Source organism: Anser brachyrhynchus, assembly GCF_964034855.1.
Source record: "Anser brachyrhynchus genome assembly, chromosome: 3".
Classification (NCBI taxonomy): Eukaryota; Metazoa; Chordata; class Aves; order Anseriformes; family Anatidae; genus Anser; species Anser brachyrhynchus.
Window position 1 is genome coordinate 55,316,963 of NC_137696.1, and position 27,264 is coordinate 55,344,226.

At 38.0% G+C, this 27,264-nt stretch overlaps 1 protein-coding gene and 1 long non-coding RNA gene across 8 annotated transcripts in view; one reads left to right on the plus strand and one right to left on the minus strand.

Annotated features, from left to right (window-relative positions):
• Positions 1-27,264, plus strand: part of GRM1 (glutamate metabotropic receptor 1) — a 186,549-nt gene that overhangs the window by 42,914 nt on the left and 116,371 nt on the right. The window lies entirely within an intron of this gene.
• LOC308192758 lies at positions 19,330-27,000 on the minus strand. Its single transcript, XR_013949119.1, has 3 exons — positions 26,722-27,000; positions 19,760-19,866; positions 19,330-19,642 (listed from the first exon to the last, which is right to left on the minus strand). It is a non-coding gene; the product is annotated as an uncharacterized lncRNA (long non-coding RNA).

A 27,264-nucleotide genomic window follows, 5' to 3' on the forward strand; every position in this document is an offset into this window, starting at 1 on the left:
TTGAGTGTGGTGGTGAAGTATCCCTTCACAGATCATCATATAAATTAGTGATGGAAGTAGACCACCACTGGGGTAAGTTCCCTTTTAACTATTATTTTTTTTTCTCATTGTCCAAATACAGTTTTAATCCGTAACAAATTGATTTAATTTGCTCCAAGTTCTGAATGTTTTGCCTGTGGTGGTAACAGTTAACCAATCTCACTGTCTTTATCATGACCCATGAGACTTTTTTATTCTGTTTTCTACCCCAGTGTTGTTGAGAAGGGGGAATTGACAAGTGGCTGTGGGTGGGCATTTAGTTGCTAGCCAAGGCTAACCCACCACAGATGACATGGACTGCACTGCCAGCAATGTAATGACAGGCAGTTCTCTTTCTTTCTTTTGGTTCTAACATCACAAATATCATAAACATCATGAGGTATCATCAGTATCACCTTCTATATCTAGCTAAAAAGACTACTTGGATCTTTCCCCCAGATGAGTTTCTGGTGCTAGTGATTCATGCACTACCTACAAAGTGTCTGAGAATATACTGCTGCTAGATTGGGAAGTTTTTCATAAAGATGACAATCTGAGTGTGTTACTGTTCTTTAAAGTTAGACTAGCTGAAAGAAAAATGCTGTACTCTAATGCAGTGTCTTCATTTACTGCAGGGGCTGCCCCAAGTTCATGAAAAATCAGTGAGAAGGGTCTACCTTACCCAAAGGAGTGGAAATGTTTTGCAGGGCCAATGTTTTTAGATCCATTTCCCCCCAAAATATTGGTTCTTTTTAAGTATGTAAGTGATTACAAAGTAATAAGTAATGGCTAACATTATGATGGCAATGGGGAAAAAAATGCCTTGTGCAAGCCTAGCTTCTCTAGGATAGGTTTGGACCTTGTAAATCTGGTGAAAATAGCAGATATAACAGTGTTGCTGATGCTAGTGCTTTCTGCCAATTTTCCATGAGTGGAAATGTGGTGTTAAGAAAACTGGTAGTAATCCAGCATAACAAAATGCATGTAATCCAAACCACTGGAATGCAACGTGCTGTTTTTTTGGGGGGACCATAGTCTGAGTGAGAAAACTAGTAGTGGTTCAAAAGCTTAAAGTAAAGGAAACATGGATATTGCTTGGTGATAATGATATTGAATTAAGTATAAGACTAAGGTTTACTTAGCAGACAATTAAGTACCTTGAAGTGTGGCACAAATTGCAAAGCTTAAAATTGACAATAGTAAAACTTGTGGGGAAAAAAATCTTGTTTCCAGATTTCTGGTAAAAACTTAGATGATTCCGTAGCACTTCATGTTTCTTCCTTAGCAAAGGAAAGCTACAACCTGGTTCAGTGGTTCCAGATAGTTTTGGGATGGATTCTGCAGAGAGAGTTATCTATGCTAGTAACAAAATGCCAAGAAAGAACATCCTTGGCAGTAAATATATTTACCTTTACATTTTCTGCAAAGTCTTCCAGTACTGAAAGAAGTGCAACAGCTCAGTGTCTGCATTTTGTATATGAATTAGTATGGACATTAGAATCTTTGAGTTAATGCGTTGTGCTCTGTGTTATTTATTACTTAATGCATGTTTTACCAGGCAGCTGCAGAAACCAGTAGCTGGATTGTTGCTGCTCACCTGGAAGAATATTTTGTAATTCTATGTGAATGAATCATACAGAATGATGTTACATCAAGGATTTTTGCGTAATTTGCTAGAGGCCAGATGTTTTTCAGGCATGCCTCTGTAAGACTGGAATTCCTTATAAATGTTTAGGAAACTAAGCAGTTATATTTCTACTTGCAGCAGTTAAGCCAAGATCCTAATGCAGTGACCTATGGAATTTCTGCAATTTACTTTCAGAATTGTGTCAGTGCTCAAGTAGAAATATTTCTTACAGAGAAGGCAGAATAAAGAGCAGGTTACAATGTTGTGGGGAAAGACCACATATTTCCTGATTTATTTATTTACTTATTTATTGTTTTTATAAATGTCCTCAGCACTCAGAGAAGCTGAATTCATGTGAATTCAGTCCAGCCATAACTCATCGGTATGAACATGCAAACTGGAAGTTTCACATCATTCACATATTGTAATCTGGCTGACAAAACCATAGTGATTTTAAAGCTGAAATTAAACTGGAATCAAAGCAACAGTGATAGATCCTTAGTCTCTTGTTTTTCTGCTGAAATTTTCAGCCAAGACAAATTCCTTCCATTTCTGTGATATGGTAATGCTTTAGGACCCAAAATGATGTCAAGAACTCACTTCAGAGTGAAAGCTGGCTCTTTCATGTTACTATTGCCTCTTCAGCACCACCAGTCTGTTTTGATGTAGGACTGAAACACTCCAGTTCTACTGAGTGGCCAACTCTTGCCCACACCTCACTTCAGTCATTATTGCCTGCATCTTAGTTCAGTTATTTGTACCTCAGAGAGGGAGGGAAAAAAAAAAAAGAATTTTGTTTCAAAGCCTTGCAAATTCACTGCTGCCTGATAACTGACCTGGCACTTATTTTAACTGGCTTTAAGCCGTATGCATTATTCACTATGAGCTATTTGTGGGTAAGCTTTGGTACCTAGGGCTCACACAGTTATTTTCCATGCTGGTGATTTGGCTGTATTTATTAGTTCTGTGGGGAGGAAGTTTAAGTTTTTCCCCTGTCCTTCTTTGCCTAAAAGACTGCAGGGATTCAATACAAGTCCAATTTAGCTAGAGAAAAAAATAAAAAACCACAAAAAAAACCTACTGTTGTTTAGTTTGGTAGAAACGGAATGTGTTATTTTTCTGCTTTAAAGAATAAAAGTGAATTCTTTGATTTCTGATGAAGGCATCACAAGGAAGAGGCTGAATATCAGCTCTTTCATGTTAACATGAGGATTAGGAAACCTGCATAATAGGTCAGATTTAAGTACACTGTATGCAGGACTGACAACCTGTATATGACTCCAGTTACAGTTTCAGCTGATTTCTCACAGCAGGCTGAATCGTTGTAAACTGCTATTTCTTATGGGAAGTCTATAAATTTTCTCTGCTTTTCCCCTAATAAATCTCTGAATATGCGCTTTTACTCTGCCTCTTTATTGCTTTATATTCTTTGCAAAAAAGAAAAGACCTCCTCCCCACCCAAAAAAAAAACAAAACAAAAAAACAAACAAACAACAAGTAACTATGCAGCTATGTAAGGCTGACACCTTTGTCTTTCCATAGATTCTTGATGGGACCTTGTATCGCTATTGCCATGAGAAAAATATAGCATGAAGCCTTTACCATTTTAAGCGCTATTGCCTTTACAGACCTGAAATGCCATATGGGTGACTGGTCTCACACATTATCATAACATTTTAAAATAATTTTTGAGGATAGGCAATGATATAAAGCGAAAGACTAGACAGTTGTTCTGATTTTGCAGGCTGGCAGTTGATCATTTTCAGAGTTGCAAACTGAGTAAATGTGAGGACTTACTCAGAGGTATTATAATGTAAGCAAACAAATGAGATACTGCATGTTATTGAAAGTACCACTGCTAAGGCCAATGCCAAGGCTAGAACACCTAGAGTACAAAATTAGATGCGTTAATCTGCATGCATTTCAAATGAATTTGTCTCAGCAGTGTGATTACAATGTATGTTAAATGAACCCAGAAAGGGAATGGAGAGTTTAAAGCCTTCACAAGAAGCTTGCCACCACTTCTCTGGTAAGCATGAGAATAGAAATAGAGGATGACAGAGCACAATAAAGTCTCTCTGGAGCTCTGTTGAAATATGACTGATTTATTTTTTCTGTTTGCCAGTGTGTTTTTTTGGAAAACTTTTTAGATGGGAAGCATAAACTTAAGTAATTGCACAAGCCGCTACTCCAGCAGTGGTAAGAGTTGCAATCACAGAGAGAGGCAGGCAGAATTAAAAAGTAGGAAAGGTAAAAGGCTTAGAAAGGAGAAGAGGTGGTGATAAGATGTGAGAAAGAAAACACACAATGTAGGTAAGAAGGCAAATAGAATGTGGAAGTGAGAGAAGATGAATTACGATATTCTGTAAGTAATGAGGAGATGGTGAGTGATAGGGTTTTGGTTTCAGGCAAGGATTGTCAATGCTGGTCAAACCTGAGATGTGTTAGATAAATGAAACAAGCTGAGTCTCTATAAATTGCACTTCTGAGTAATGGAAGCAGAATCATGACTCCAAACTGGAGAAAGCAGTGTGCTGTTAGCCCATCAGGATTCAATACAGGAACACTGCTGTAGTTGCTAGAGCTCTCCAGCATTAAGGGATGAATTCTGTTTTCATGGTGCTGTGAATCATGAACAACTGTCTGGTCAGGAGTGCTGCTAAGGTGGGTGTGAATTGAGAACAACTTTCTGATACATAGTGCTCACCTGTTAAGAGAGAAAATTGTCCATGTCTTCTAGGACTGTGCTTTTATCAGAGGTGAATATTCAGTGTTTCTGATTCAAAGGAAATCTTTCACTTCCATTTTTTCTCCTTTGTGAAAAAACATCTCTCAAGTGTATTTGCTGACTGGCTGATTTGTCTCAAGCCAGATGACTGACGTTCCTTATAATTTTCATCCTCAGTACGGACATTAGAGATGATATGCTTGTTTGTTAATACCTGATTCTTGTTGAGAGCATCCCAAGCTATTTACTTCCACAAAAACTCAGTGGCGTCTGTGAGTTCCACACATTAGTCTGAATATAAGAGTATGTCTTCAGTGTACTTTACATTTGTTGGCTTTAAATTTAATCATGTCTTCCTAATGGGAAAGAGAACAGGAGTCTACTTGGATTTATTTTCATCGTTTGTTAGACATAACATCATGTTTGTCCTCGCGTATCTTTGTGAGTAAATGCACTGTTTCTAAGGTTCTACAGACTACAAATGCTTTAGGAATGGAACAGTCTTCAAGGTCTGTGCAAAGCGCCATGCTCAGGGGGGACCTTGGCCCAGGACTGGGTTTGCTGGTCACTACATAAAACCGAACCACAAATGACTTGGGAAGGAATACACAAGAAAGATTGAACACCAAGCAGAAGAGGTGTGTTTCCCTCTCTGTGTTTTGAAAAGCTACTTGCTACAGTGTTAGGATAAATTCTACATACTTACTGAAGCCCCTTTTTGACTCAGCTTGGAGGCAGCAGCCTCAGTGCTTCAGTGAAGGAGGTGTTCAGGATCAGCATGAGCAGCTGTGCCACCTGTCCTGATGACCCTGGAAGAATGTTTGCTAGGAGAGTGGAAAGGAATATGTCTGTATTCAAGTGGTACAGTTCTTTCGAACTGTATGGGCGCACTGAGTAAAGCTTCAGTTTCTCTGACAGAGCTCCAAAAACAGATACTTCAAAATGACAGAGAACTACCTTATGTCATCCTCCTCCTTTCCCTGGCTTGAGCCAAGAAGAACTATAGTACAGAATCTACTCCTTCATCTTTTTAAAAACTCAAGCTTTCCTTATTCCAGAATACTTCTGTTAGAGAAAACTATTTTTGAGTCAGTAGTAATATTCAGAGCTCTATGTAGTCTATGACTTTGAGACCATGGTTCCCTGCAGAACTAGGCTTTACAATCTTAGAGTCACTGTTTCATTGCCAAGTATTTTACCAGATTCAAATTTACTTCTCTTGTTAATCCCAAATCACTTTCATGTGTCCCCAGGTAAGGAGGGCTTCATGTATCTGCCTCTTACCTGCCCAGATTCTCCAATGCTCTGTTCCTGGCAGCCTCTAAAATAAACTTCATGCATTGTTAATGCCTAAGTCTGCAGCATGTTGAAAAGCTGAAATAGTGGAGATGTTGTTAGAATAAATTGAATTTAACATAAAAATAAGACATGAACTGTTGTATTGACTGCATTATCCCACGTTGTATGTAACTTAATATAAAGCTCTGTGATTCATTTAAATGAAATTGCCACAAATTTTTAGTCTGGAAAGCAGGAGTCTTGCTGTGTAACTGAAATCCCCCCACAAGGTAGGTAGAGATTTACATCCTTCTTGAAGGAGCCAGAGTCTGTTGACTATTATGGGGTACAAGGGGAGCTAAATGATAAGGGCAAATGTACAGTGGGAGAAACGGCTGTACAGTACTCTAGGTGATACGCATCTGCTTATCTTGGTTTTAAAATCTAGGAATTCAATTTATGTGGCAGTGGGATAGTAGTCAAGGGAAAGGATGCCACAGAACTGGGGTCCTTTAAAGTTATACGTCTCCAGTTTTTTTTGTTTGTTGTTTGTTTTCCTTTTTTTCCTTTTTTTTTTTTTTTGGTCAAAGAGCTGTAGGAATGATGCATTTGATCTTTTTGAAAGTCTAGTGGCTGAACTAAACACTTTGGAGGCAATGCTTATAACAACAAGTTGAAACAACTTTAAATGAGTTTAATAGTTTGTTTCCTTTTCCCAGCAGGAAGAATAATTTTATTCTTTGCCAACCTGAAACATTTTTGTTAAATCCAAAACAATGTTGTGTCAATTTCAAAACAAATATGCTATTTCAAAATAGAAAGTCAGAATGTTCCTATTTTGAAAATATTGAAACTATTTCTTCCAGAGAATGTCAAAATAAATTGTCATAATATTTAACCCTCCATGATTTCCAAATTGGTGAATAATTTTGATCTTCCCTCAAGTGTAATTTCTAGCAGATGTATTATTCATCCATTTCTTTGTAGTTTCAATAATGCTTTTGAAATCCCTGCTGATAGTGACTCCACGTACCAAAATCTCCCACCATTTTCTGTAGTCTGAGACTCCATCGTGTTCTTGTGGATAATGATAGTAATATAAACCTTAAAATTTTTGCTTTGTGAACTACTGCAACACAATGTAATTACATAGACTCAAGTCCTTATGAGTATGAGACGCTGTGACACACTTCCTCAGCAGCTCAGGTTACCATGGGCACATCAAATCCATCAATCTATTTGCATTGACTTCCCACAGAATAGTGACTTGGCTTCAAAATCCTTACTGAAGGTCAGTTTCTGTTTATCCTTAAGGAACTTGGTGATCTGTGACAAAGCTATCTACAAGGCATCCAAACCCTTTTGGGGTAAAACCAGTGGCCAGTGCGTTCGCCCAAATGGCAGAAAAGTTTTTTTCTGTAATAGTGTGAAGCAGCTTTGTGCAAAATGCAGCACTTCTGTCTGAGAATGGCCTTAAGATGTAGAGTGTAACATATATGACTTCAGTGCTGGCTTCTCTCATAAATATTGATAAAAATATATGCATGATGAGAGCACAGAGTGAATGCTCCCTAAATAAACAACTCCCTAGAAAGATTCTATGTGTGTGTGTATATATATACATATATGTATATAAATATATACACAGTACTCTGTTAGAGACAGAATAGACTCAGAGGAGGTTGCTCAGGCCCACAGTCCTCCTGTTAAAGGTTAAGCTCTTTCCTGTACTACCTGAGCAAGAAAAAGCAGTCACTGTGAGCTCCCTACAACTGTTGGAGCTGCTCCCTGAGGGCAGCTGTCTGTCTGTCCGTCCCTCTGTCTCCCTATTGCCACTCCACTGGTTACTGGGGAAACACGTACCCAAAATTAAGGAAGAGAAAACCAGACTTCCAATTCCTGCATCTGACATGGGGATTTGAAGACATTTATAGAACGGGGAAGAAAGAGGCTTTACATGAAAGACTTCTGTCTGTCAGGGCAGGGAAGGATCCTGTGTCGATAGCAGTAGATCTGTTGCTGAGGAGGGAGAGAAGGTCCTCAGTGAGGAGGCAACAACCTCCCCTGTTACCAGAGGGGTCTCTTTTAAATCAGGTGTGAGCTGGAGATCACGTTTTGGTGTAGTTTTACTTGTTCTCTGTCACTTCAGTCTTCTGAGAAATGTGGTTGTTTCTCCCATGTGGGCTTCCCATTTCTGTCCTTGCATTTCTTATTGGGGCTGTACAGGTTGGAGCAGGGGCAATGTTCCTGTTCTGAATAGCTTTATTTTAAAAAAGGCACTTGCACAGCACATCTGGTCTTTCATTTCACTGAATATTCCCATGCCCTATTTTACTTCCTTTTGTTGTCTGTTTGTATACTCTGTTGAGTTGGTCATTTTCACATTGTTTTCTGACTCAGTGCCTCTTCGCTAACTTATTTTTTTTCCCAGATTCTTGTATTTTAGATCATATAAAACTATTGTGTTACAGCTGCCTGTTTTTTAACTCCGCGGCTTCACTCCACTTCACAAAATCCAGCTTATTAAGCCTGCATCCTGCATGCTAAACCTTCACATTGATTCACAGTTCAGTTCTGATACGATTATAGCCACTGCAGTACAGAAACCTGTGGAGACTGTTGATAGGCAGTGTCCCAGTTGTGTAATTCTTGCCTTCTTATGCTAGTGATGTTTAAATGAAGTCAGACTGTATCTAGACTGAAATAGGATACAGAGCCCTTTCATGGAGGTGCTGGTACTATGAAGCTGGTCATGCATAGTCTTTGGCCCTTTGAAGGCTGGATGTACCAGTAACTGTTGTTTCAAAACAGTCTGTGCATCATATTGACTTCTAAGTTGCTGAAAAAATATATATATTTAAAAATTAGAATAAAATGCTGAAGGATACTTCTCTGTGCAATGAAGAGGCCAGCAACACTGGAAATACTTATTTCAAAAATATTGAAGCTGGAGAAAAAACAAACAAACAAAAACTTAAATCTGAACTTGATTTAGGGTCTAGTTTCTAATGATTATTCCAGTACATGATATTTATTTTCTGACAGCTGTTATACCTAAGTTTTAATAGGAAAAGGTAAAGATTTTCTAGTCAGTGCATCTTCATAATAAGTAATGGACTTAAGTTGATACTGTCCCTCAGCTTTGACATGTTAAGCTGGCTGATTGGTTATTTTGGATACTGTTATCCCTGTATCTAATGGTGAATTTACACTCTAATCCTTTAGCTGGATAGCACAGAAAAGTAATGACCACCAGTGATATGGAACTCCTTTAGGAACAGATGAGATAACTTGGTTGCCCACCACAGCTACCACAAACTAACCATTTGGAAAGCAAAAGTAATAGATTAGTCCCATTTAAAACAAACAAACCCCACCTCCTTGCTTTGCCATCAATCATTTTGAGAGAAGCTGCTTACTGTGAACTCCATGGTCTCCCATATAAAGTCTGTTAAAACTGGATCCTAAATGTGGTGAGAGTGAAGGGGTATTTCTCAGTAACTCGTTTAAGGCTTCAGTTTGCAAGGTCAAGGAGATGATGTTGCTACTGTCCAGAAAAACTCTCAAGTGTGCACTTAAGATTCCACAGAATAAAATTTTGGAAAATGTCTGTCTGGTTACTGTTGGGGGAAAAAAATAAAATAAAATTGAGACCTTGATAGTGATTTAACTGAGATATTATAGAGCACACATGGTCTGTGTTTAATGCTGATTTCTTGAAAGGGCTTATAAAGGCAAAGGTAAATAAAGGGTTTCAAGATGTTGTGTGGTAATGATGAAAAGCATGCACTTATAGTTTAACCTTATATTCTGGGCTACTAATTAAGTTATTACAAGTATAAAATGTTAGCAATAAGATTGTTATAGTTTAAGAAGCAGCCTACAATAACAGTGGCTTAGCAAAGAGTGAGTAAAGGTTATAGCCAAAATACCTCTAGATTGGCTTTAGTCACTCTAATTAAACATGACTCGAAAACAAAGAAAGGCAGAAAAATTCAGAAACAAGAAATAAGCTAAGACATGCCAGTCACAAAGGTCAGGAAATGAGTTTGATCAAAAAGCTAGCAGAGGTGTTTGTAACAATTGTATGGCATAAAATGACTTCTTGTTAGACATAGGTTTGTTAACTGATATATTCAAGGATAACTAAGTATTCAACACAGTAGTCATGGAAGAGAGTGATACAGTTTTATGTCAGTGTTAAAAAGCTAAGAGGATTCTGAAAACATTATTCACTAGTTTATATTAGTAGAATTTGACCTTGGTCTAATCTTTTCCTTTCTCTTACAGTGTCTATATAATCATGTATTTCATACTGTTAACATATGCGATATACTTGTCATGACGACAAAAGTTATCTCATTGTTCTTTATTTACTCACCATGTACCATGTTTAGGGTTTTATTTAAATTCTATTTAGTCTTATGATTTAAGAACTGAGCTTTCTGAGGGGTGAGTTAACTGAACTTTCAGTTTCTCTGTTCGTTTCTATCATATATCTCGTGGCTAAAAAATGTGATGATGTTTTGAGAGGAGAAGGGGATGTCTGTACATCAAAACGTTTTTTAGCAAGTGTATAAATTTATGTTAGTAGAGTAGCCAGTGCAGCCATGTTCTTCCTTGTCATTTTTTCCAGCCTTATACTTCATATTATCTACATTTCTATGTCTCTTCATAAAATGAGCTTAATGTTGGAAAAGATAAATATGTACAATTCACATACCTTCTTTGTCATATCTACAGTAGCACACAAGCTCTTTATTGGTACAGAAACCAAGAGTTATAATGCTGAGACGTTTTTGTCCTGATTAATGTTAAATTTAGTTGTGAGATGGGAGTATTTTGTTTCCAAAGGCATAAGAGTCTCAAGGTGATTAAGTTGTACTTGACAAACCCTGGGGAGGAGAAAAATGTTGAAACTGGGACTTACAGGAAAAGAAAAGCCTGAATTTGTCTCCAGTGAGTTTTTTGCTTGGCATAGTTAGGGTGAGGAGAGCTGGCCCAAGTGTGCTGGTTCAGAAATGGGACCATAGCTAAGGCCAACAGCATTGGAGGCTCTTCTGTCCTTGCAGAAGCTCAGGAGAGGGATCTCCGAGAGCTCTGTAAATCTCCGGGGCCTTGGCAACTGCTTTGATACCTCTGGACTCCTTTTTTGTTTGTGGTTTCTATTGAGTGTCACAGAACAACCAACTTCTCCTATGTACTAAAAGCTAGAGAGCTCCTTAAGCTTGCAAACCTATGGATACAGAACTTGTCACTGACATGGTCTGTTCAGCTTCCTTACAATTTAGTTTTCCTTGAAAAGTTTTAGGCGTTTAATACTAGCTTCTAAAGTTTAGTGTTGGAAGTTTTTCAGAGCTAATGAATGCTATAAGTAACCTTGGAGCTATTTTAGACAGAGAAGAGGACCTAATTTACATTTAGGTTTAAAGAGAGGGAGAGAATCATGCAGGCTGGAAAAGACCTCTAAGATCATCAAGTCCAACCTTTAACTTAGCACTGCCAAGTCCACCATTAAGCCATGTCACTAAGTTCTATATTTACACTTTTTCTGAAGACCTCCAGGGATGGTGACTCAACTATTTCCCTGGGCAGCTTGTTCCAACACTTCACAACCCTTTCAGTGAAGAATTTTTTCCTAATATCCAACCAAAACCTCCCCTGGATCAACTTAAGGCCATTTCCTCTTGTCTTATCACTTGGTGCTTGGGAGAAGAGACCAGTCCCCACCTCGCTACAAGTAGTGTACTCGCTGTAGAGTACAGTAAGGTCTACCCTGAGCCTCCTTTTCTCCAGGCTAAACAACCCCAGCTCCCTCAGCTACTCCTCATAAGACTTGTTCTCTAGACCCTTCACCAGCTTTTTTGCCCTTCTTTGGACATGCTTAAAGATTGAGTTCGTATTCGTGGTAATAGAAAAGTAATTTGGCTTCATGTTGACAATCAACCGTGATATGAAAACAAATTTTAAATTATTTAACGAACAGTGTCCTAACTTTTCAATTTAAAATATGACAAATTTCCTGAATCTATTGTTTGTATTAGAAAATTAGATGTACTTTTCATTTACACCAGCATGCAGACTGTATATTTGATGCAATTAATATAGCTAGATGAAAGGCGGATATACTCTGATACAAAGGCAGATGTGAATCAGTGACTTTCTGTCATAAAAGGATGTAATTAAGTAATCTTCTGCTCTGACCTACAGGAGAAACTGAACCTTGGCTGCAACAAACAAGTAAATAGCAGCCCTTTATTCTGAGGAACAAAGGGTGATATTTACAGCAAAAGACAGCATATCATCAGTGTCATTATCTCTGTAGTTAGCAGCAACTGTCTCCGGTTGGTCCTCCAGAATTACAATTTCACCAATCAAAATCTGGAAAACATTGCTGTTGTTTTCTTTTTCTTTTTTTTTTTCTTTTTTTTTTTTTGGGCGGGGGTACAGAAAGACTTTCACAGACAATGTATAATAGTGTATTTCAAGCTGCCACTTGCATAAAAGCTGTCGATGCCATTTTAATTATCAGTGGCTTGGCACTGTTGGCCAGGTACAACCTGCCCAGGTCCCACATCCCCAGGCAAGGTCCCCTTGCCCTGGGTTGGTATTCTCTGCAGGGTTCTCTCTGGTGTATTGCCAGAGTCAAAAGACATGTTTGCTAGGCACATATGGCTGGCTCACAAATACTTCAGAATAATTCTGTTCTACTTTGAGAAGGAAAGCCATCAGTTTTCCTTCCTTCTCTTTCCTTCTAACCCATGTCATACCGGTCAGGATTTTAGCAGTGTAGGAAAGATTTCAGAACTGCTCAGCATTCCTAAACAAGGCTAGACTTTTCTCCATGTGCTTAGCTCTTTTGAACGTCTCCTGTAACTCCCATACTGGGAACTGCTCTGCTCTGAGCTAGAAGATTAATAGTTATCAGAAAGGCCCAGAAGTAACCTGGTGCCTGGATACACAGCACCAGGAACATTGTTCTAAAAGAAGCCGTGAACTATCATGGCTACTATTATTGAATCTTTCAAGACTTCTGGTCTGCTGATGAGCAAGAATTTCTTTTCTCCTCTCCCTTCTCGGTTTGTCTCACACCAGACACCTCCCTTCTCTTTTGGAATTTATTGCAAGAAAGAAAATCTTGCTAAGCACTTTCTTGATTACCAGCTGACACTCTCCCTACTTGCATCAAAATGAAAAACCCTGTTCATCAACACATTGTGGCTGTGATATTTGATACAAGATTCTTACTGGCAGCTAATTTCATGCAGGTTTTGTTCTTGTTTTTGTTTTTAAAGTGTTATGGAGTTAGTCAAACTGAAAATAGTCAAATAACACCTCTCTATTGGGTACGTGTTAATTTACAAGGTGAATTAACGCTTATTTTCAACTTCTTTTTTTCCTACATGCCAAGAAGAGTAGCAGGGAGAAAACCAGAGAGCATACACTAATTAACATGTTCTAATAATGGAGTGAGCCTGTCAAGAATCTCAAGCACTGAGGTTTTTAACCAGCAGTTTCTTCCACAATTGTGATTATTACAGATGAGTTGTTCCCTAACTTTTCTTTTTCACCAGACCATCGTGTATGAGCAGGACCTGATAAAAATTTTGCTGAACCCAGATGATGTATTTGATGTGTCAGCATATGTGGTGAGGGAGGGACTGCAGTGCTGTGCTGGGAGCACAGCTGCAGACTTGTTCTCCTGGTTGGTTATGACATGGTAAGGACTACTTACTGTGTTTCATAGACCAAAGTTAAGGAACAGCTGCTGGCTATCCTGGCTACTGCATGTTTGCTTCATAAAGAATCTTACTGCCTTGCAGTCTGGCAAGTGTTTCACTTATGGCAGCATAGACCATTCAATAGAGAACAAGTGCAATCAAATGTACTTTAAAAAAAAATTAATACAATAGAATACACTTGTTAGAGACTGGTCTTTATGGGCATGTTCATGCTCTGTGGCTTCTACTTGCTTAGGAGGTGACTGACAAACACGGGTAGTGTTTTCTTTAGATGAAACCAAGTCATGAGACACTCTGAATCCTAAATTTTGTGGTAGGGTGCTGCTGCATTACTAGGGAACACTTTTTGAATCACTGCTTGATATTTTTGGAATAGCTGACTTTCAGAACATCTACGGTCATTAAAATTGGACATGAAAAATTATGAAGTAGGGGTTACCAAGAGAACAGAAACACATATTGAATTTCATACTGATCCCTGTCAGCACAAACACCTGTTCTTTGCCTTTTTTTTTTTTTCGCAGCACCTTTTAAAGCAGTAACCTTCAGTGATTCTAATTGTACCACGATATGAGCTACATTATTGGCCTATTTTTTCCAGGAAAAATTAGGATTGTACTGCTACTTCTATTTGACTAGTTTTATGGATTGCAGACTAGGGGCTGTATGTTATTTTCAGCTTAGAGAAGGAAGATAGTAGTCTTTAGCTGAAGCTTGATGCAAAGAAAATGCTGAGTTATCATTATTCTTTCTACTTTGTGGCCCTGCATAAATCACCCATGTAAATGCCAGGTCTTTTTGCAGTCTGTGAAATGGGTCTAGTATTGCTTTCTTGTCTTTGCATATCCACAGGAATGTTGAGAGAATTAATGTATTAATGATTTGCTGTTGCTTTATAGATTAGAAGAGCTCTGTGTAATCAGGTGTTACCTATGAATACTGATTGCTCCTGTATATTTCTCTCAGCTGTCCTGAAGTAAAAACATGCTGAAAGTCAAATGACAATTTGGTTATATAAGGAAGATCACAGGGGATAAATGTGTGCTATCTAATCAAAATATATTAATTCATTTTTCAAACTATTTTTGGAAAAAAAAAGTGAAGATAGTTGTCATGTGGGATACTAAAGGGAATCAGTAAGAAATCTTTCCTTTATGTACAAAACAGATATAGTGTAACACCTGACAACGTAATGCTCAAAATTAAAGAGGAGAACCATCTTTGGCTTTCTGTATGGTGATATCAATTGACGTCAGATGTGTTTGTGGTTCAGTGGTACTCTTTTTCATTAAAAAATGGATTCACGTCTGTAAACCTTCGGTAGCAGTCACTGATATGGTAATCTACTCAGTAAGTTTCTACTTTCTACAGTAAGACTGAACTTGACTGCTGATAGAAAGCTTCACATCCCAATTCTGTAAACTATCTGGTTCTTATGGGTATTTATTTTTAAAAGAAATTATTTGAATGCACTAAGATTACTTTGTCTCCCACAACAATGTTCAAAGGCTTCCCAATCATATATTTTAAAATAAAAATAGCTTTTTCATGAAAGGAAAAACTGGGGAGGGAGGAAAAAATAAAGATATGCTACTTGTTTCTGAACTGAAGTGAGCATCTCACATTAGCAAGAAATGTACCATTAGTCAGTAATAGGAAATATTCTGTGTGAAATAAAAAGGATATGACTCTGGATAATGGTGAGAGAGATACAAGCAGAAACATAAATATTTGTGATCTATTTGTCTGTAAGAATAAAAAAGTATAATTAAGAAAACAGTTGACTGTGTCCTGGAGAAGCTTTAGAATCTGGGGCATTTCATTACCTAGAATGATTGCATTTATGAGATTGCTGAAGTTCTTATTTCACTGTCCTGCTGGAATGCCCTTAAACTTAACATACAATTCCACTTCACAAGAAAAAACTCAGAAATACTCTTGCATGCTTTTAAAAATAATATATAGTATATCTTACATATTTGCTTTACGGTTATGCCAGCTAATGATGCTACAACTGCTCAACTGTTTTCTTTTCCCTTAGCTGGAAATTATCATTACCACTATCACCACGCTGATATCCTCTGTAGAGGATTCTTCCAGTGCTTCATGCAAGCTCATATAGTGTAGGTTTGTGGAGAGAGATCTGTTGAATCTGAATATACAGAGAACAAAATTGGTTGGCCCATCACCCAACTTTGCAGGCCTGCAGATTTACTGGTGGAGCTGATCATTTGAATACTACCTGCTCTGTTTCAGTGAAAAAATGTGGGTTTAGCTCCAGCAGAGTCTGTGACTAGCAGCAGCTTGTTTTAACTCCTGTGGGTCAGGAAGGACTGGTTAATAGCAATATTCATCTAGGAAAAGGTGGCAGACTGGAGGAGGAAGGGGTAGGTAATCTATTGACACAGGTATTTGCAGTGCCCATCCCTTTTGCTCTTAGAGCAGACACTGCTGCTGCTTTGCTAGCAGTGGGTTAGCTCATGTTCAGATGAACATTTCAAATGGAAGACATTGAGGGCAGGTTTACTTTTACATTATGGAAAATCAAATGTAGTTTTAAAATTTTAGCTAGAAAAGTGAATGTGAAAGGGAATTAATTCAGCTGAAATTCACTCTCTTTCTTGACCTAGCTTCTACAGAAGAAAAAAGTTGGCTGATCAGCCCATCTGCCTGCCTACCAGGCAGCCTAGAATAAGTATTGAGGCTCTTGGCAGTTCCAAAGAGATTTGGCAGAGAAGTGGAGTTCATCAGGATTTAAGTCCCTACCAGCCTGACCACAATCAGTATCTGTGCAGAGGGGAAATGCCAAAGCAGTGCCCTTACTGGAGGGAAGAACATGGCAGGAGCTCACCTGGCCACTTGTGCCCTCTGGCTCTCCAAGGACACCTCATCCCTGGCCAGGCAGGTAGCATGGATGGGGCTTGGAAGCAGCACACAGTGCTGACTCCCTCTTTCCCAGCTGGTAGCCATGGGCTGTGGGAGGAGCTGCAGAAACAAAGAAAGGGCTTAGGAAAGGTGGACCAGAGGTAATTCTGTTGAGTGTGAGGTCACAGAAAAGACGGAAGTAGCAGAAAATCAGCAGGTATTCCTTGGGGGAGCTGTCTAGGAATGCAGAACCCTGATAGGTAGGGAATTGATGCTTTGTTAGTTGTGGTGCTTGTGGAAATGATTTGTTACTGAAATAAATTTGTATAAATTACTTAGTACTGCATATCCATTAAGAAAGGAGTGTTTCACTCCATAATCTGAAAAAATACATGGAATTCTGGCATAAAGAGGATATAAGAAAAGATAAAAATGGTATTTTTTTTTTAATGTAATGCAATTAGCATTGCAAATGGAGTTTGCTATTCCTTCAGCTTTCCAACATTTCATTTGCACTCCAAAAAAGTGGATACTGAGCTGGGTTGTAAACACTCTTAACTCTTCAAAAAATTGGAAATTTCTTTCTTTTTACATTTATTACTTAAAGAGCTTAGCAAGGCCTGTTAAACCTGAAGGAGACTCATTGGTGTACACACAGACTGACAGACTGAAATTAAGCACAGTAACAGCTTTGGACAAAGTGAAGGAAGAGATGGATTATTTGGTTCACAGTAGAAAATGTGACCTTGGACACAATAAATGAGATTTGCTGACTGTTGAGAACCGGTATCTGCCCACTATAGCATAAGTTTAAAATGTGATTTAACAAAGCAAGTGGTTGATTACTCTCAAGAGGCCTTGCATCACAGAATTCCAGTTAAGGATTTGGCTAAATTGCAGAGCATAGTGTAGAAGCAGAGTTTACCAGAAAGCTTGCTGGAGTGACTCTCCCTCCACCCCTTCTCTCTATACGGATACTATACAGGTAATGGAAGTAAATGTCTTAGAGGAAAATAAGTACTGAAAACGATGAAATGCGTGTTGTTGGTTTGCTTGTTTGTTTTCTCTGAAGATGTGTTGCTTTCGTGTACTGCTTTATCTTGCCAAGCATCACAAACTATACCTTTTGCCAGTTTTCTTGGAGTGTTTACATTACTAGAGTACTCTATACAGCAAATTCACGTTATCTGCTTATCTAATATGCTTTAGTAATGTATCGGTGAGGTGAAATATTTGCACTGAATGAAAATGAGATAGACAGTTACTGGTGATATATGATGATCATGAGGTTACCTTTTGTGGCATTGATAATGCTTTCATTAAGAGTAGGTGGATAAGGACATTTAAAGAACTACACTGCGGTGTTTAGTTACTTTTGTAAAGAGGGTAGAAGACAGTTCTGGGATCCGTTTTACCAGTGTACTTGGACATGATAGATGCAGTTCACAGACTTAATCATCTGGCCGTGCTCTGTCACAGTAGGTGGAATTCAGATGCTGGATTTTACTCTTACAGCTGCTTTCTCATTCATTGAGAAGAAAAGATAGTGACACAGCCTTTTGGATCATCCTTAAAAACGGCACAGTGTAGCTTCACCTAAGTGGGGTGCTGAATGCTCTCTGCTCAGGGATGATGAGTGTTTTTGGCTAAGATCATCATGTGGGGAACATCAGATAGATGTGCCAGGGTGCCTTATACCAGTTTTTAATTTTGTACAGGGAGAATGAGCACATCTGCCTAAACATCTGTCTGTATGTGCTCTTAGTACAGCTATAAACAATAAAATGACTATTGCTTTTTAATGTAAGAGGGCTAAATCATAGATTTGGCAACATCTCTTCTAGTGAAGCATGTTCAGGACATGCATAGGCAAACGAGGCAGACACACGGTACAAGAAGGAGCGAGCTTCCATGTGCCGTGTGTTTCAGAGAACGTCTAGATGAATCTTTTGCTCTATCATATCAAAAGGATTTTGGAAGTCAGACTATAACTGAAGTTAATTTGAGATGAAGGCTAGTTTTCATAAATGCCTTTTTTGCTTGATGCTTACAAGTATATGTTTGTATCTACAAGGTGCCCATGTGTGTGCTGTATGTGATCATTTTTTTATTCTACAGTCAAATTCCCCTGCTGTGAAACTTCAGAAACTGCACCAAAGGAAAGAAGGGAAAAAAAAAAAAAGCAAACCAACACACAAGTTATGTTCACAAATGCGTATGATCAACTTAAGTTATATGAGACTGGTCAGGAAAATGTTTTCCTAGCTGCTTTGGAGGGAATGGTAATCATTTACAATCATTATTTTTAAATATCTCTTTTTGGTATTTATTCTTTGGAAAATATCTAACAAGGAGCATCTGTCCTTAAAACTAATCAAATAACAGAGGCTTCAAAATGTATTTTTGTGGCATATCTCACACTACCAATTCTACCTTTGAACTATGAATGTTTTTGTTGCCATACCAACAGTTTGTTTGAAATTTCAAATATGCTAGTCATAGCTGTCTCAAATGTGAAGGATTTTCCTTTGAATATTTTTGGTTTCCTGTTCCCTTTTGAGAAGATCACCTTCTGTGAAGGTCTGTATTATAAAGGACAATACCATAATGTGAAAATAAACTGTTTCTTTCAGATAGTGTGAATAGAATATGGAACAATTTGATATAAGAAAGTGGAACCTTCCACAGTGCACTCTTACTTCTTTTCCCCACCTCCCCCCCCCTCCCCCAAACAAAAATTGTATTGAAACAGAAAGCTTTCATATAACCTCGAGTAAGTTATTCTTACCTCACAACCTGTAGGTTTCCTTCCCATAGGGAATGCATCTTCCCTAAATCTTTCCTGCAGTCATACAGAATGTAATGGAAAAGATGCTTCTTTGCTCACCAGCTTGGTGGATATACAAATCATTGCTTCACTCTTTGGTTCCCATAGCATCTATGCAATATTCATAAATGTTTTAATAAAAGACCAAGATTAAAATGGGATTGTTTTAAAAATTTAATATTTAAACAATGAAGATAGAGATGAACATAGATGGAAGGTGATGCAAACAGCAGAAAGGAAGCAATCATATACAGAAGAAGTCACATGATGGTATCAACAACATATAGTGATCAACATAAGAAAAGCCTTGCATGAGAAGTTGTGATCTTGCCTGCCACGTTGTAGAATGAAAAATTTCCTATCACCCAGGTGGCATCCTGCAGTGAAGTGTGTTGGGTTTGTGGTGACCATGTAGGATTGAATAGAAGATTAGAACAGTGATTCTCCATAAAGATTTCTGAAGGCAGGGTTCAAAATCCTTTTGTAGATGTTTCCTTTGGGATTTGGTTGTTGGATTGTTTGGCTGAGCAGACAGGTCAGGAAGGACTAGGGAGAGACTAGGCATGTACACATTATACATATGTGGCTTGTTACTCTGGGTTATAATACAGACAATTAAGCATGTAAATATACCCTCCTATGTATGTATATCTGTAAGCAGATACAAGTCTTACCTTATTTCCTGTATAACTCATAACTTCAGTAGATTTAACTTCAAGCATGTTATTTTGTCAGCCTTATCACATATGGTGTTCAAAGGTAGATTCTAGATCCATTCTTACTACAGGGAAAAAAAAAAACACAAAAACTGTTGCTGATTTTTTTTTTCTCTGACTTGGAGACCATCAGCTAAGTTTACCTGTGTCCTTTCTGATGACATACATAATGCTGTAGCTCAGTAAATTTGGTGATATTAGAGCTTGTAAAGGGCCATAGGCTTCCTGCTAGGCTAAGAGCACAGGTTTTACCAGATTTGTCTTGGCCTTCCTGGTGATATGTTTTAGCTTGCAGTTAAATCTAATTATCCAATTATTTAATGACCAGGTGACTATTACCTACTTTGTTTAGCTTTTGTTTAGCTCTCTATGGTTGTGCAGTTGCAATGCTTCTTGTTATTTTTACAGCTAACAGATACTTACTTGTTCTATGTGGAATGAAGCGCCTGTAAGTGTAGAATAAACTGCAGCACAGAGCAGAAAAGCCACGGGGTGACAGCAGAGATCTTAAAGCACAGGCACAGATTGGTACTGGAGGCTCCAGAACTACAACCGGGAGTTAATAAACCTGTAACTTGGAAGGGAGTGGGATACACACAGCTACAGTGGACACTGTATATCAGGTGGCACACTCTGCACCTCAACGTTCTTTTAACACTCTTTTAAAAGGAAAAGCTAAGTGCCGTGAGGAAGGTCATATCCCAAAGCATCACTGCATCAGAGTAGATCTTTGAGCTGTGTTGGATCTGAGTGGCTTCACTTGAGCTCCCTGCAGACACAGGTGCGTTTATGCATGATTCACTGCTGGTTCAGTTAAGTAACCTCTGTCATAAATAAATTACCCACACAACCCTGTATAAATAAAAGATTTCAGTGTTAAATAAAACATGTAAACAATTAGAAAAATGGAAATGCTGGGATTAGAATGGTTATAATTAAAGTAGAGAGGAAACATGTTTTGCAAAAGGGTTTTGAATGGAGAATTATTTTTATTATTTATTATCTGCTGTTCTACTATGCCACTCCATCCTATTCATTTTGGGAGGCACCATTGCTTAAGTACCGTAGCAGATACATGGATACACAGGAGTGGCATCACTGCAATTACATCAGAGTTGGTATTTTCTCTAAATCCTTCTTTGTAGGCACTTGGAAAACATTTTTTGAAATCCTAGTGGACAAAATTTCTCATCTTCTGTGTGCACACAGAAGTGGTTATATTGTTATATTCATAGCAGAAAAATCTGACAGAATATCAGGCTTTATTCACATTATTGCAATAATAAAATGCAGTTTTTCCCTTAGTTATCTAGATGAACACTTCATTACTGAAGTGGTCATGATGACTTCAGTAGAAACGTTCATGTAATTGTTCACCATTGAAAGAATATCGAATTGTAACCAATAGAATTTAATATAGGATATATTTCTTTGCACAGTTTTAGAAATGCTCATATAATCTCCTTAAGCAAGGGAAGTAATTACCTGATGCTTTTTGCAGAATGGCTTAAAGCTTGAGAGTCCTTAATAAACCATTGAGTATTATTACCCAGGCATGCAAATCATACTGTAATGCTTTTTTTTTTTTTTCCATTTTAAAGTACTGATAAGCTGCTTTCTAGTAACTCAGTGATTAAAAGAAATGTGAAGTTGCTTGTTCAGTCCCAAGCATGAGTGTTTATACTTGGTAATAAAAAAGGAAATGCAGCCTTTCCTTGAAACATTTCTGAGCTAAGTAATGATAGTGCAGATATGCTAGGTTGGCTGTTGTTTTTAATTGCTGAAAGTTTCCTGTGGGTTTAGGATTCATTTCTGGAACAGACAAATGCCAGTGTCTGCACTGGAACTCTACTTTTTCCTCAGAAAAGAAATGTACTTTGGCAAGTCTGTTTAACATTTATTTTAGGAAAATAGTAAGTTTGAATAGTGTCAAGGCATAAAGGTTTGAAACACATAGTGCTTGATTTTCTTCCTTTTTAAACTGTTTTGAGCTGTGGAGGCAAATGAATGTTCCTAGGGTTGAACTGAGTCAGCCAGAGCTGTTACGGTGTGGGTAAAGAGAGCAAGGCTCTCCAGTAGCTTGTTCACTGCATGACAAATTTAACGGTCCACTTAGGCCCTCTTTCCCTTAAAGCCATCCCTGACACTAAGTTTACTCCTGCGTAGGAGGCTGCTTTTTCATACACTCACACAAGTTTTGCTTTTCCAAGTGAGAACACAATGCATTACTTTACCATTGCCCTCTTTATTATGTTTATTTCAATATGGAAGGATTAAACCATTTTTTAAATGTATGGTGGAGATGTACCTAAGGTTGACACCTAAGCTAAAGCGGCTCTGTGTGGGTGTCCGCCACTTGACTAAGATCCCATTGTAGTTACTGGAGAGCAAGTCAATACAAGCTAGAAACAGGTTCAGTCTCCCTAAAGCAGACGTACTGCCTGGCTGTCTAAACCACTGCTTAGTCTGTGTTGTCTACATTTTATTGAATTTGCTTTGTTTGCAATGACAACTTTGACACCTACCTCACACACAGGCATATGAGTAAACATGCCTTCACATACACTCATAAATAAGGCCTTCATACTGTGAGTCTGAATCCCAACCAGCATGTCTATTTTGAAATTTGTAGCATTCAATACAATGTAAGGAATTAAGATCGCGCTGGTTTTGATGAAAAGTGTTTCTGAAAGATTTTTCAAGAGGCTGATGGGGTGAAGTGACACTTTTATACCTTCTATGAAAGCATGGACTCTTAGGTTTTCTTTTCAAAGCAACTTAAAAAATGTAAATTACTATTTACTATAAAATATCTAAACCAAGATTAAACATTATTTTATTGAAAAGAGAAAATTTCAAAATGTTTTGTGTTTTAAATTTAAAACCTACATAGTTCAACAGTAAACTGGGAAATCACCTGTATAATTGCCTCCTCTCACAATTATGATTAGCATTGCTATAGAGAACCATGCAAGCATAAAAGTATGCTTTCGTTTTTGAACATATCTTGCAAAGGGTCAACCCAGGTTCTCTCTTGAACTGCAAATACCGAATGTTGCATACTCCAAAAGTGTGCCACGCTCAGGGAATATAGCCCTGGAGAATATGCAATGTGAGCTTTGCAGAAATTCAGGGTGTAGTGGCAGAGTCAAATTCACAAAGGGTCTCTGAGGTACTTCTAATTTCATGGGAGATTTAAATAGGAGGATATGTCTGAATGTTCACTTCTTGGCTTGGCATTTTTTTGTTGTTGTTTGTTTTTTTACATTACAATGGTAATGTAATAAGCACAGCTAGTAACATCTAAATATAGATGCAGCAGAGAGGTATAAGATAACCATGACTAGGACTTTCCTGTTTAAGCCAGAGTGAGGATGCTTACATGTGAGAGTATTCTGCTTGCTTTGGGTACAAGTCCTTCCACTGTTGGAACTGTGATCTGTTTACAGGGTTGAACTGCAAGATAAACTTATCATTTAGCATCAGTCTTATCAAATCCACACTTCTTAGGGTATAGATAATTTACTCTTCACTATTTCTATTCTCTAAAAGGTAAAAGGTATTAGACGTTAACACTGTGACTGACAAGCCATTTATTAAAACCAGAAACAAGCACATCTCTAAAGCTTTTCAATTGCCTGGCCTGTGAAAAATCCAGTTGTGTTTCTATGGCAACTGCAGTGGACCAGTAATGATGTCATCACTCAACAACCAGCTAAAATGCAAATCACCTTATTGCAAATACTGAATACAAACAAACATTGAATCATCTAATTGCTAGTATGAATAATGCTCCCACCTTCCTTAACAATTTACTACATGGAAGAAAAGGACTCATACCTGACTGGTCAAAACAGTAACCACACGCAGTAATTTGGAAGAGGGGGAAATGTCTTTGTTGTCAAACTGTGTTCTTTTCAAGTATGTGAAATATAGAGAATTGCTGAAAATATATATATATTTTTTTGTGTTTGTAGTCAACTTGAAAAACTTTCTGGGGTGCTACATGTGAATTCTGGGAAATATTTGCATCTTTAGCCAAAAAGGCCTATGAAAATAATTACTCAAACTAAATCATTGGTCACAGTAGCACGTGGCTGGCTCTGTAGAGTGGAGCTTTCCAAATGATGTGCGAACCCAGCACTGGACACAAGAGTTGCTGCTTGATACTCTTCTTTGCCAGATACCTTTTAAGCAAAGAGGTCAGTTTATCCTCAAATTTTGGAAGGAACTATTTGCTTATGTAAGGTGAAACCATCATTTTCCTCTTATTATTGTCAAGTGGACAAGTGGAAAGAGTCAGTCAAAATTTAGAACAATGCTTAACATGCTTTATTAACTTGGTAGCAAGATGATTGAACACTTTTCTGCTAAGTTTGTATAGAAGAGATGTGTAAGGCTTTTATTAGGAATGCTTTCTTCTCTCCCTAACTTATGGGTTTCTCTCTCACCATTGGGTACAATTTCCAGCCATTTCTCATCCAACTGAGACTGGGCTAGAAATCTATAAGCCTCTTTTTCCAAACAGACACTCTAAAAAAAGTTTCAGTCTTTCTGGTAGATGTTCACTGCCATATACCTACACTTCTGTATCTGACATTATCATTCTTTTCTCAGCTCTTCCTATAAGCCTGTTAAGAAAAATCTTGGCATTTATGATCAAAGCCTGCTTGACTCTTCCTCGTATGTCCTTTTGTGCTTTCATTTGGAGTAAATTAATTTGCTGATTAATCACTAGTCCTCTCAGTATGCTAAGTGACTATAAATATTTGAAGAGATTTGTGGCCCTTACTTTGACAGACTTTTACTTCTCTGTCAAAGAATTCTGTTCCTTTCACAGTGGGGAATGTAAACACAAGCTCCTCAGTTGTCTTGTTGTGTTTTTGTTGAGTGTCCCAGAGAAGGAGCTTCAGAGAGGCTGAGGTGCATAGTGGTACATAGCTTTGCCTCTCACCACAGCAAGATGTCTGTTCAGCGTTCCCCTACTTTTTCTTCTTCCTTCTTTTCGTTTTCAGCCTAAATTTCCTAATCTTGCTTTTTGTCTATTCTTTCCTTTGATCTATCCTTTGAATTTGCTTCATCTCCATATCTCTTTGCTTCTGTTCTCATCCTAGTTGTAAGTCAGCAATTTTGTTCTGATACAGCTTGGCTTTTCAGTATCTGTCTCTAGAACTGCCTTGGTTTCTCTCTCTTAATATTGAATACAACTACCCCACCTACACCCTAATATTGTGATTCTGGACTTTTTTTTATGGCTACTTCAACCGTAATAATTCCAATTATTGCATTAGTCTGGGAACATAATATAAGCAAGAATGGCAAAGTGCAAATATATTGATGTGATCTTTAATATAAAGGGCTTATTAAAAGAGAAAAAAATGCTATAATAGAGAAAGCAACCAGAAGAATGGAGATGACACACAGAGAAGATGCTATAGCTGTAAAATTTGATTGCTTATCAAGGTCATAGAACAGTGGGAAGTATTTTTTTTTCCTGTATCCAGAAAATGTTACAATTTGTTGTATGCACTTGTCAAGCCATAAATGGGCCTTCGTGAACACACAAGTGGCAAAGGCAGCACACTTACAGGAGGATAGTTAGAGTGAGCCTTGTGGAAAAAGCAGAGAAGAGGCTGTGGGAAAGTAGGTGTGAAGAAATCTGGTGGAGGGGAAAGAACTAGGTAGTATGGCAAGGGACAGAAAGGAAAGCTGGCATAAGGAAAGTTAATGTAGAGGAACTAGTAGAGAAAATTGATTAAATCAACTGACTAGAAAGGTTCTGTAGTATAGTTTTGATTGAATGGAGCAAACAAAAAGAAAAGCAGCAGTCTGATCAAGACATGAGCTCTGCAAGCATACACGAACTGAACATCTAAGAATGTTATTGAAGCAGAAAAGTAAAGGGGAGAGTTGTAAATGAACGTAGATTGGGAACTGGGGTTGCAAAGAAAGGGCTACCGGGGTCAAGAGTGATAGGAGGAATGGAGGGGAGCAGAAAGCTGGACATCAATGCACCACGTTTTGTTTAAACTTCTGGGGAGATGTGCAAATGAATTTCTAAGGAAACTGAAGTGTGGAAATGAGTTGAAAGAATTATGTTGGGATCTAAGTGGTAGATTGGTAAATTATTGACATATTGTTATGGGAGATGTGTGAAGAATGGAAGTAAAACAGGAAATGAAAGAACAAAATGAGAAACCCATGAGATAATCAGTGAAAGAAGGAATGCCCACTGCTGTTGATTTTCACTTCCTTTTCATTCACTGCCTTCAGAAGGTTTAACTGTGTCTCATCAGCACTTGGTCATGCTCTCTGAGCAACAGCTACTGCTTATCAACTTTTGTTGCTGATACACGTTTATACTGCTGTTAGCTGGCATCACAGTGCTGTGAAAATCAAATTGGTCTAAGAATATATTTGCAAATAGGTCTGTTGCCTGCTCTTTCCTATCAGAGAATGAAGGGCAGGCAGAACAGGGCCTGGATATGCCCACAGAGGCTCATATGGTCAGTAACATTTTTTCATTCTATGACAACCCTCGTGTCCTGCTGCTTCTTTTTTTCCAGTTTCTGTCCTTACTTTATACATGCTGCTGAGGATAACCTTCAGGATCATGTTAGTAATAATACTGGTTGTATGGAAGAAAGAATACCACTGCTTTTCTTCCCACGCACTTTCTTAGGAATGTGAGCTTGGCCTGGGCTGAGCATGAGTTCTGTTAGTTACCAGATCATCATCACATAATGTGTTTTATGAATGACTACTGTGGAAAAAAAAGTTATCTGACAAGCACAGACACAGTTCATATCAGAAAACATTGTGGATTGCTATTTTACACATTTCAGTGACCCAATGCTCTGCTGATATATACCATCCTTTACAAAGAACAGAGTTCTTGTGGCAGAGCCTCCCTTCCTTACCTGCCAGGTAAAGTTTCAAGAGGTCTTAATTCACTTCAGGAAATGGGCATCCATGGATAACAGGTTTCTTTTGTTCTTAAACCAGCCTAAGAGCTTCTTCTGTTGTCCATTGGACAAACTTTTCTAGACATAAGCACTAAAACGGGAAAAATAACAAGGACTTTAAATTCAGAATAGTAGTGACTCTCAATCATATAATGTATATTTAGACTGATAATCAACAATTTCATGTCTCAAAACAGAATCTTATATTCTTGTTTAACATCATTTTGCAGTAGTGAAGACTGCCATTTTTTGTCATTTTTTTTTTGCTCTCTAAAATCTTGCATTGTACATTGAAGACCTGAGCAACCCACTGATATACGTTATAATTTTCTCAGTGTGTTAAAGAACCAGACACCTTCTAAATATTTAAAATCTAAACTGTAGCCTTACTTTTAAGTCTTACAGAATCACAAAAACTGGTGTTTACGGCATGTTGCAGACTGAAGCTCTGAGAAAAATGTCATCAGTGTGTCCTCTTTTACAGTATTTCTTGTATTT